Source organism: Ixodes scapularis, unplaced genomic scaffold, assembly GCF_016920785.2.
Source record: "Ixodes scapularis isolate PalLabHiFi unplaced genomic scaffold, ASM1692078v2 PGA_scaffold2__306_contigs__length_199485367, whole genome shotgun sequence".
In the NCBI taxonomy this organism is placed as follows: Eukaryota; Metazoa; Arthropoda; class Arachnida; order Ixodida; family Ixodidae; genus Ixodes; species Ixodes scapularis.
In genome coordinates this window covers 111,833,325-111,845,702 of record NW_024609857.1, presented here as the reverse complement: position 1 = coordinate 111,845,702, position 12,378 = coordinate 111,833,325, and the positions used below count along the sequence as shown (strand labels likewise).

Below are 12,378 nucleotides of genomic sequence, written 5' to 3'. Positions count from 1 at the left end.
TAATTTTTAGGTCTAAACGGATGTTTCGCCCCATCGTTCCCTGAGCTGATTTAGTAGATCGGAGAGATTGGCTCGAGTGTTTTGCGGGTAAGTAGTCACGCAGACATTTCTTAGAGTGTGGAATACGCCGGGCACCGCGGTGCTTATCAGCGTAGGAAGGGACGAGTGTTATGATTAAGCATACCAGACTATCTCTTTTATTGTATACAGTGACTTGTCAGCAAACACTGACGACATGGGGGATTACTAAATTGAGTACTTCGTTTCCGCGATTAAAACTTGTTCAGTCTGTTACTGCGGTCCGTGTCACTTGACCACCTGGTTTCCACCTTGAGAGTTGAGCAACATCAGATTATTATCTCTCTGCAGAAACGTAGGAACCGAAGAGAGCAAGAAAAGTAAAATCTGCGCGAAGAAGCACGTAAATGAAGTTGAATGCTTCCTACAAGACTTCGGGCCACTCTCATCATACACGCGGACGTATCGACGAAATGGCACCTTTCAACCAGAGCAATACACGCACTCGAAGGGGGAAACAACGGCCCACGCTTCCTCCACCGAGACGCCGAAAAAAGCCGAATCGCAAACAACGCTAATAGTCCTGTAATGTATAGAAAAGACGCAACCGGAACACCTTGTCTGCAGCCCCAGAGTTTGAGGTATATTGAACGCACTTCTGAGACTTGCTGAGCCCTGCCTTGCAGTCCTTCCAAGCTGAAACAAATGTCAGCATACAATGGGGAACCGAATTCCCCTCCCCCCCCCCTTCCAACCCCCCCCCCCCCCCCCCCCCCCCCCCCCCCCCCCCCTTTTCGGAGCTAAGGCTATGCATGCCGCCGAATTCTTAAGACTTCCCCCTTCTGAACAGCGCTTGCACATTTCACCCACCCGACAACCACCAGATGTCACCTCAAGGAAATGAAGAAACCTATTACCCTGAAACCACGGCTAGCAACATTAAGCGTAAAGGGGTCAAATAACTCAGATCTTGCCTTACTCGAGAACCGGACCGCATCTCGAAGCGGTTCCGGAGATATCAGGCAGTCCTACTCAGACGCGTTAAAACAGAAAGGTCGAGGTGGGGCATTACGCCCAGACTTGTGTTCGTTACTTGAAAATTGTAATGGATTACAGTTACAAATTATTGAGCCTGAAATGTATTGCATTACCGTTACAAATTACTTTCGCTGTAAAGTAACCCGTTTACGGAGTAAGTAATCCGTAAGATTCCTTATTCCGTAAGTAATCTTACGGATTGCTTACAGAGTAAAGTAGTCCGTAAGTAACAGATTAATTTACTCCGTTACTTACAGAGTAAGGTAATCCGTAAGTAACATATTACTTTACTCGTTACGTTACAAATTACTTTCCCGTTACTTTTTCCGTACACTTATCTAGAAAACAATAAATTCAATTTTATATTTTCTTAAAATGTTCTGCAACACTACTTTTCATTTCTCATACGGCCGCATTATGGTAGTCCTTTTAAAACTAAATGTACAAGTCACCGAAAGCTGCAACCACGCCCGCCATCCCGCTAGCTAACGGCCTCCGGAAATGATATCTGGAATTCTCCAGACAAAGCTAGCGGTGCGCATGCTCAGTAGCAGCGTCTACCTCCGCTTGGAGATTCGGAGCTAAAGAAGCAATCTACGAAAGCTCTCTTTTGACTCAAGTGGTTCACCTGTTATTCATCAAAAAAAAAAAAAAAAAAAAGAAGAAAGGAAACGAAAAACTTGGTTCTAACGTTACACTGTGAACCCAATGCAAAATGCAGGTGTCCCAGCTTACTTTGATATGTTTCCCTAGATTAGAGTTTGTTGTTCTCGCACATTACAATGTGCGGTTTTCTTTGTGGCCAGCAAAGTATGCACTGAGACTGAAGGTTTCCGTTCTCCTTAATGCCCTGAATTTCGAAGATCTTATTAGAGATGGCTATGGACGCGACGGACACTCTATGACCGAAAACTCGACCAGTCAGAGAAAAAGTGGCGGTTACGGGTTATCGATCGTTGATCGGCTCTCACTTTCATACCAATATTCGTGGAGGCCAGGGGAGGAGAGGGCATAGAGAGCGAGAGAAGCGGTGGCCATCGGTCTCACAAAACAATAGAGGATCACACCACTTAAGCGCTCTCTCGCTCTCTCTCTCTCTCAGCACTCCTTAGATTGCCTAACCCCCCCCCCCCCCCCCTTTTCCCCTTTATGTTGACAGTTCACTGTAAAGTGAGGAGTGCACTCGACCACCATGCCCCGGACAAGTAAACCAAAAGAAGTATCGTCCCTAACCTCGAAGACGATGCTATTGGCCTCGTGCCGGGCGTTTTTCAGCCGTGCCTGAAGAGCGTGCTAGAATAAAGTAGCGCACATCAAAGACAAGGAGAATTCGACCCCCTCACGTGAGGCTACACCGTCTGTTACGCGAGTTGTGAACCTGCGAATCGAAGGGGTATCGACCCGCATTTGATCTCATTGCACTCTAAAAAAAAGTCTGTGCGTCTACTTTTCCGCACAACACTCGGAAAGCCAATCAGCACAACTTACGGAGGCAGCTCAGCGAATGACGATGCCGAAACATCTGTTTAGATAAAAAAACACAGTCTGAGTTGTGACATTAAGCAATGCAAAACGTCACGCTTGCATTGCTTAATGTCACAACTCAGACTGCGTTTTTTGGTCTAAACATATGCTTCGGCATCGTCATTCGCTGAGCTGCCTCCTTAAGTTGCGGTGATTGGCTCTCCAAGTTTTGTGCGTGAAAGTAGACGCACACACTTTTTTTAGAGTGTGCAGGTGGCGGGAGACGTCGAAGAAGTTGGAAAGGTTGAAATGGTGTAAAAGACAAAAACAATTAAGCACGAAGAGCTTTCTCCTGCCGGGGAGAAGAAGAAAAATACTATGGAAGGCGACGGAGAGCTTACTCAGCGTTGTCTTACTTGATCTTTTATCTTTCGTATATTTGTACATAACTTACCCGTTTTTCTAGTGGTTCTAGTAACCGGTCATACAAAAAATCGTGTTTTCTTTTCGGCTATTCTTTCCTTCCCAATGTTTTCTATTTTGTAGAACTTACTCTCTTTATGCTGCTGCATTTTCTGCTCTTATCGCTACAGTTACTGTTTTATGCTCATATTTAAAAAAAAAAGTAAATGGTAATTAAAGTAGTCCGTTACCAATATTTTGAAACGAAATTACATTACAAATTACTTCCGGAAAAAAGTAACGTGGCAATTACAAAATTACTTCAAAAAGTAGCGGATTACAAGTATTCCGTTACAATTGTAACAGATTACTTCCCAAGTCTGATTACGCCCCACCTTCTCCAACAATGGTGGGGACAACAGGGAAGCTAAACAAGACCCATCGTATCAAATTACTCCCAGATGCCTTCACTGCCAAGGAAGGAGACGTTCCACCAAGACTCCAAGATCTCATATGGATGTCTGTACAAACTCCTCTATACTTAGACACGTCACCTGCGAGAGTCACTGTGCCCGCCTTGGTCGCTCCCTGCTCTGCAATACTTCCGAGAGATGGCGGTGCATTTCAGATGCACCTCCGCAGTTGTCGTCGGCTGTTGTATGCTCTTCGGATGCCTTTTACACGCATTGTATGATGCGTTCACTTCCACGTTTGCCTCCGTTTCTTCAGATCGCGTGTTGCTTTAATACTGTTAAAGCACCAACATCATCCGACCACGGTACTTATTGTAAACATATTGTGCGTTGGGGAGAAATATGCATTTTGGTTTCCTTGCTGCAAAAAGGATCTTCGCTTGGCGGAACGCTCGGTCCCTCGTCGGGAGCAGACGGCAGTGTTTCAGAGCTTTCCGTTATATAATCCAAACGTTATAACACATTTTCGTACATTTTGCATGAGGAAATGGCGGCTAACAAAATCCGCACATACATGGGTGTGAGGCGTCCGCTACCGGGAACGCGCGCCATTTATCATAATTGAAAAGGTCAGAAAATTGATTACAACTTTCAAACCAGATAACGGCGAGTTCCGTAACTTTGGCATGTGGTCCCAATCGCTAGCGTGTTAAATATTTTTGCGGTGAGAAAACAAAAACAAAAAACGGTTCACGTTTTATATAGATCCTCGGTACATCCGTGGCGGGTTTCATACCTGCATCTGCCTTTCGTCGGGTTGGTCATCAATCTGGAGTAAGCTGCCAGTGTTGTAATAAACCTATTGCTAAATTACCCGAGCATCAAGGAGAATGCAGTGATTGGGGTTCCACGCGCCACACGCTCACGCCTTCCCTGCATAAATTATTCGAAGTAAATAACCAAAATAAAGAGTTGACCAGCGCGCGTGCAAGATGCAATTCTTTTACCATTAGCTTTAGAAAATTTACTACTGCTGAGGCCAGCGCGTGCGGCGCGTGGAACACCAATCCCTGCATTCTCCTTGATGCTTGGGTAATTTGGCAATAGGTCTATTAGAGTACACCTCAGATGTTGGAGTTTATGAAGTACAGTAATCAGTAACCTATAAACCCCTCCCACCATCCCCCCCCCCCCGGGGGACGCACGCACGCATGCACGCACACACACACACAAACTCCCAGGCTGGTTTCATTAGGCTGAGTCTGTTAAACCATCTTAGAAGTCTGTAAACCAAGAAATTTTGAAGTCATCCACATTTTTTACAAATCACTGGTACAAAATGTTTGGCCAGAGAACGCGTTGCTGGAACGGGCCTCTCTCTCGCTTGAAAGTTCGTTATGGCCTCTCTTCAGTTGATGGAAGGCGAACATGTGTTATCATTGCACAATGTTTGGAATATATAGTTAATAAAAATTGGATTCAATACGAACGCTGGAGACGCATACATTTTTTTTTGCTTCCTCTCCCAATATACAGGGCGTGCTCTCGATACCATTTGGGTGTAAAAAAATTGTACAAATAAGCCAGTGAAGATAGTGCCATGGAACGTATCCTAAATGCGTGTTCAGGTGGTGAATTGACCATGCCCAAAATCTTTGAGTGTAGTTCTTCAGAAAAGAAAAATGTTGAATCATTTTGGATCTGTCTGAGTGTCCGGTTTTCGGTGATCTAGTGGAGAGAAGGTGCTTCTTCCTTGGTGGAGAGGATCTTGCCGTATATATAAGAGCGTTCGTTGTTCAAATAAACTGGAAGCTGTGTTTGAGACTTGTTGTTTTCTATATTTTTTTATCGCTACGTGTCTCCTATTATTATAGACCAACTCAGCTCACTGACGTGACGCCACTGCCCTGGCACTGCTGTCGGTACTGCACATGCGCAGACCCTTCAACGTCTCCTGAATTTGGTTTCTGCGCATGCGCAGTGCCCACACCTGGTGTGGCCAAAGCGGGTTTGCTTGTAAACGCCGTGTTCGTCTATAGAAGAAAAGAATCACTTTTTTTTTCTCAGGCGCGGTAGGCGAACGGAAGCAAACCGTCAGAGTGACGCTGCTACTCATATTGACAGCACACAATACTAACACATTGAACTTTTTTTTTTAAAAGATGAACACCCTAAAGAAGTTTGAGAAGATCCGAGTGTGTGTGGTACCATACACGAGTAGCAGCGTCATTCCGACGGTTTGCTTCTGTCTTCCTCCCAGAGATTAAAACAATAGAAAAGTGTTTTTTTTTAAAGACATTTGCATTTACAAAATTCGAGCGTGATAAATGCACCACCTAAAGACACTTTTGTGAAAACTTTCATGACACTTCGTTAATTGGCTTATTCATTTATTCATACAATTTTTTTTACGACACCTTGTGGAGTAAAATAGAACTCAGTTTAAGCTCTGTTTTACTTCCCTTTTTTTTCTTAAGGGGTGCTTTGAGAGTAGTGTCTTGCATTTGGTAAACTGGTGCTCAATAATTGGGTGAATGCAAACCATTCATAAACATTTTGCGACCGCACCGTTCGCGCAGATGCCCATTACCCCACGAATTTCTAGCACATCTTGAACAGCTGAGTTACAGCGTGATGATAATGCAAATCAATGCAAAGGCGCAAGCGAGCTGGAAAAGTATAACGATAGTAATCCCTGGAAAAGGGAAACAATGCGGACAAAAGACAAAGGCAAATCAACAAACACAGCTCGGCGGCATCCAGTGGGGCGTCGGGAAAATATCTATCGGCCGCATCAGGGAACAGCGCTCCCGGTAGGCGCGCTCCGGATGCCGCGGTCGTGAGTATAGAGGAAGCCGTGGATCTGTGAGGCCTACGAGACACACCGAAGCAGTGCCAGGGCAAACCTAGACAACGAAGACTGACCCCAAGGCCTGGAATCCTGAACCGAGCCAACGGGGAACTCTGCCCGGAGGTACGGTGCTGCAATCTGTGCAGACATATTTCAAGTTGACCGGACTTGGCACACGTCTCTAGGCGTACCCAGCATGCCACGCCGAAGCAGGCCCGTTGGTTTTAAGAAATCAAATAACGTTTATTTTTCCGCCTTCAGCGCTTATGCACCCATGCAAAAATAAACCAAGTCACGGGACTCTGGACATATCGGTAGCGTCTGGTATCCCGCAGAACAGAGCTACTGCACATGCATAGAAAGCGTTTCATGGCCCAGTAGAATGCCTTCCACAGCACAATGATCGGTTTTATATAGTTTTGGCATATAAAGGCACAATCCAGTCCCACATGATCACCATCGAGTAAGCACAAGGCTTCTGTAAGATTTAAGAATATTTGGTTATTTATCTACAAAACCAATGGGACAATTTAATTATTTTGAGAAAGTTAGCAATCGGCCTGCTTTAGGGGGCTCAATCAATTGAAAATAAAGTTACGTCTCTAGAAGGATAAGGGACAGTTGTCAAATTATTGAGGAACATTAACTGACGACAGAAAAAACAAACAAGGTCAAGGATGTAAAATACTGTGCTTTTACCTGAGAAATAACCATGTTACACCAATATACATAGTGTATTGCTGGATTACAGGGGCGGAATAGCACTTACGATTCTCGCTGCCAGAGCTGAACAGCACAACATCAGAAGCTGCCAGGGTTTCTGTAACCACTTCTTCGACCAGTGATCCAGAGAAGACGCATTCATTTGGAAATCTCTCTGCCGATAGACGCGCCAACATTAGTGTAAAAGCGCCGCGTTGTTGCCATATCGCATTCTCAAGCTAATTATTAAGGTTATTTAGCTCGCAAATGTTGCGAGCAAGGCCTTATTGTTTACGGCAAGTACTGTTGCACTCATCGGACATACACGTACGGGTGTAAAATGACTTTGCGTTACCTTGCGTTGGTCTTTAGTGGCTTGATGAAAAAACAGCGCAAAAAGGACAAGACAAGGAGGGACACACATATAACTTTCTACACTTTGATTTGGTAAAAAAAAATCCACCATATGGTGACATTTAAATCATTGTGAGCAAAATGCCATAAGGATAGCCTACTTTGCTTGCAGAATGAAAAATGCTCAGTACGTAAGTTTGGTTTAAACGCGTCAGAACAATTCGTAAATTTGTTGTTCGATGAAAGGTCCAATTTGCTGTGTAGCTTTTTAGACAAAGGGAAGTAAGTCTGCCTCAGAAGGCGATTGATGTCTCCTGAATCAAATACCGTCATTTTGGAGATACGTACGCAAATGTTCCTTCCCTATCGTAACGAATAAAGATACTCCCTAGGCAAACAAAATTTCTACCGTTCGATCAACAGCCTTCTTCACAATCCAAATGCTTCAGTTAGGTCAAGCGTTCTCAACCAGGAAAAAAATATCTGCGGCAGCAGCTTACGAATGAAGCTAATAAGAGCTGGACAAATAGCTTCCGTCATCTCAAACGTTGTACCAAATGTTAATCTCAGCGTTATTTACTTGTCTCGAAGGCAATACTCGTGTTTTTTTTAATTGTTAATACCATGTCATAAGCTGGGAGTTTCTGGAAATTTTGGACTTTGGCTCACCTACGAGGAGAGACGATGTGAATGCCACTGCAAGCATCGACACAAAGGACACATATGATCCAACCATTGTTAATGTATGAGGCGTGTGACGACAAAACCTCAAAAGTGTTTGCCTTGCGGCCTATGCCTGCGGATATTGCGAGAAAACTGTGGGTCAAATGCAGGTAAGGACGTCATTTCTCTAATTGTTTTCGAGAAATCGAATGACTGTAGAAGACTTTTAGAGAACCACAAGAGCCCTGAAGGAATCGCAATACGGGATAATTAATTTTCTTTATCACAGTAAGGAGTTTCGAGAAATGAGCGTAGGAGCTTTTAATATCTACTCTTATCAGCAAACGAAAGCGTGTTTCAATGGTCCTAAGACCCTACTCTTTGCGCGAATACATTAGGGCTTAGGCTATTGAATGAGAAATATGACGCTCAAAAACTGGGCATTAATAAGCAAGTTGGTAAGACCGCACAGTTCTCGATATCTTTGCCTCTAATTTGAATTTCTAAGCGCCGAAGTACAAGATGGCTCGCTGAAGGTTAATTCATTTCTACCAGCGTTTATTTTCGTAAAGAGCTTCACGTGGCGGGCTCTATTTTAATAATCAATAGAGCAGAACTCCATGTTTAAAGACGCTTACGAGCGAAGGAAAGAAAAAAAAAAAAAAGAAATGAAAGGAAAAAAGAAATGAAGCGAAAGAAAGAGAGGCAAGGAGAGCGAGCGAAAGGGATATTATATAAAACTGGTGACAGAAAAAAATACGGAAAGAATAAGCTATCTTAGAATGAGGAAACAGTTTCATGAAACGATTTATTTATTTATACAAAACACGAGCTGCATCACTCGATGGCATTAGAGCAGGGGTATGAAACAAGAAAAAAGACAACTGCGCTAAGCGAAAATATGTAAAACGCCACAGCTGGTATCTGTTTCATTTGATACAAATGTCAGTTGGCTTTTTTATCAGATGATAAACTGGCAAGAAAATATGTGTGCGCTGTTCAGAATGCATACAATATTTCATTTTTCAAAATCATGCCGATGGAGCATAATTCCCAAGGAAGTATTATTATGAATTCCAAGTGACAAAAACAACAACAAACAAAACAAAACAAACGAACGAAAAAACATTTTAAAGTTTCACTGGTTTGTGGACTTCGAGGTCGGTAATATACAATAAACCTTAAATTGCCACGGGGTTTGATCGAAACACTTGTGAACCCAAACTCTCATTGTTCCAGTTTGCTGGACGAACCCTATCCGTAGGATATTGTTTGATATTAAATATATTGATTCAATTCACAGGGCTGTAGTGAGCACATCTTCAATGTGCCGATTAAAATATGACTTGTTCAGGTTAAAGCGCTGAAACATAATTCGGTGTTGAAGAATTAATTTGCTCTTTCGTGTTGGCATTAGCGGAAGGCACTTAGATTGTTACTTTTCACAAACTACCCTTATTTCACACACGAGTGGGCTGGCTCGTGATGTAGAAGTTTTCTAAAAATAATTTCCAGATGCATAGACTCCGATTATAGTCATTCAAAGGTGAGAACGGCAAGCCGCCTCAATCAAACGCCTCAACTCCAGCACATAAAAAAAAAAAAAAAAATCTAGGAAGGTTTTGTATGCGTTGCTGAGATGCAAGAAGCTGTAGAGTGTACAAAGAAAGGGGGACGTTTCGAAGTGGAGGTAAGTCTCTGTTTGTTTGGCGGAGGGCGTCCCGGTTGTCTCTGTAAGCGTCTATGGGGGGTGTTGGTGAGGCGATGCAAACTGCCTTTGTTCAGAGAAGGAGGGACAAGTGGCAGGGCCGAAGAGTTCTGTGTTCGCAGCAGGAATCGGCTTGGGTTTGGGCTGAGTGAATGGATTGACCTTTTGTGTAAGAAGGGGTGGCGACCTAGGGTGTATGATGTATACAATAGAGGATTACTGAATAAACTTTTAGCTGAGTTTGAGGCTTTGTCGCCCTGTCACCTTTTTCTTTTTCTTTCGCGATTTGACGCCCCGCGCTCTCACTATAATTTCGTTGTTTACTTCTGAATTTAGGGTTATAACAGTCCCTTTAATTTCCCGTTTAATAAAATCACGTAACATAAAACTGGTCATTTTGTGCACTTTGAGCTTAGGGAAGAGGAAGAACTCCTTTCGACTTGAAAAAACGCATGAAGCGCGTTGTTAGCCACAAAACCCTCCTTTTCAAGTTTCTCAGATGTGCACAGCTTCTCAGTGCCAAAACCTAATTTTTTTTTATTCCCATAGGCTTTTGTAAGCTTGGCGACTTTGGGTGCTTACTAGCGTCCACTTGGCAGGAAATCACATTTGGTTTGTTTCCTGGGTGGATCATGCCGATTGAAGAGACCACGCTGAATGGCCACTCGAGCTCAGAATCATTGCTTCCTGGTTGTATGTTAATGGAGCAGCCAAAGCACATCTCGTTATTCTTCCGTGGAAGTTCAATGCACTGGGAGATTTTATAGCCGTACAGATCTCTTATAGGACTATCGAAGTACGCCAGCCACTCGTCCAACGGTTGCTGCTTCATGTCTTCCCAACCCCTAAAATGCCAGCGCATCGTTTTGGGTCCGCAAAAGAAGTTCACGTCCAATGACACCGCTTTCGTGGCTGCAACCAGCTTGGTACTTTGCTCAGGAAGCTCATTCCTCAAGTGCTCTCTAAATTCCGCGAAGCCTGCTGCGCAGATTGAACTGAGCTCAACGTATTTGTCATCTAGGGCGTCCCACTGTTGCCTGTTTGTCGCGCTTTCAGCTTTTATGTTTTCGCAGCACCTGTTCAGAGTAGTCTGCAGTGAAATCATGTCTTTGGTGATCTTGCTTAAAGCTCCTTTCAGTTCATTACGGGCCTTTTTGATGCAGTCGAGTAGTGGCGTACTGGGACCTTCGCCAACTGTGCGACGATGTGCTGGCTGAGCGCTACAGTCTTCTCTACAGTGTTCTAGAATGCGCCTTCGCAGCACGGAAGTGTGACAGTGAGGACAAGGTACGGCGTGGAAGGCACAGCTTTTGTAATGGTCCAGAAGAGAGGCTGCGGGACCGACGAACTGGCAACCTGAGGATAGGTTCGTGCAGGGCACCTTGTGGAAAGAAAAAGAAGAAAACACACTATGCTTCGTTACATAGCAAGTAAAAGCGCAGTCAGAGGTTAGAGCACGTACAAACGCGAACTCTTACTAAAAGCGCAAGTCAGGGGCCCTTCACTGCGCTTCTTTAGTTTAACTGATAATAAAACATGTACAGAAAGATAAAGACAACCACGGGGTTGCACTGTTGACGCTGTTTGGTTGGTTTCATTGGGCTACAAGCGTCGGCTGCGCTCTGGTTAAGGGTAAAACGAAGCGCGCCTACTTGAAATAAACGCTGGAAGACAGTTCTTTTATATAGCGCAGTTTTGTGGTTACGGTTACCATTCAGCTCTCTAATTGAGGAGGGTAAGATGACAATTGGCAAAGATTCTACCCATAATCATCTTTGTTAACTCGGCACATTATTAACACAATAGAAAACATATTTGTGACGTTACCTTGCACTTTTGAATATAATCTGACGCGTTAAGTTCATCAAGTTCCTCCTCACTGAACCTTGTTCTGTCTAGCGGGCAGACATTGCCACCTCTGACACACTCTGCGTGACAGTCCATACAAAGAATGTGGCCACAGGGTAGTCCGACCGCTTCCCTGGAGAGTACGCAACAGAGAGCACAAGAACTCTGTGCAACGGCGGAGTCTTGAAAGAGCATGGGTCTCCAGTCCAGATCGTCCGAGAACCCAATCGCGCAGTGAGGTTCCATCCCTGAAAAGTCAAGTCACTGTTCAGCGTTTACGTGTGTAAACTAGCTGACATGTTTAGTATTGTTAAGGGTCATATTTGAAAATTATCAATCAATTATTCTATGGGATTCCTTGCTGTCCCAGAAAACAAAATGCTGTTTTTTTTTTCATCCTATAGTAAAAACTATGCATCAGCGAATGCTCAGTCTCTAACAAAATGTAGCGATAGCGGTCCAAAACAACTGTGAAAGATAGAGAACTGACAATTATCTCATTTAATAGTTATAATTGATTTTTTAAAATTTAGAATAAAAGCAATGATGACTGACAAGGCCAACGAATACATGGGGATGAATAACGTCGCTAACTATAACGGGAACGTGCCTCATTTTCGAACTAAAAGCTCCAGAAAATAATTCATAACTTTTGAAAAATATAACGGTCAGCTTTCAAACTTTGGACCCGATCCTGACCGCTAACGCTGCATTTCGGCTGAGTTGAGCGCTGAGCAATGCGTAATTTAATGTTAAAGTAAACAAATAAGTAAACTCCACATTTTTTAGGGGGAACACGCTGCAGTTTGCGTCTTTTTAATTTTTATGTTTTATTTATTTAACGAAAATTGGCAGTGTCATTTACCTTCATAGCCCTATAATACATGAAATGCATCATAGGGAAAAAGTGTGTCACA

General features: G+C 43.6%; 1 pseudogene; it reads right to left on the bottom strand.

Annotated features, from left to right (window-relative positions):
- Nucleotides 1-10,005: 10,005 nt before the first annotated feature.
- On the bottom strand, nucleotides 10,006-11,680 carry LOC115324677 (annotated as a pseudogene).
- Between the last annotated feature and the right edge of the window lie 698 nt (nucleotides 11,681-12,378).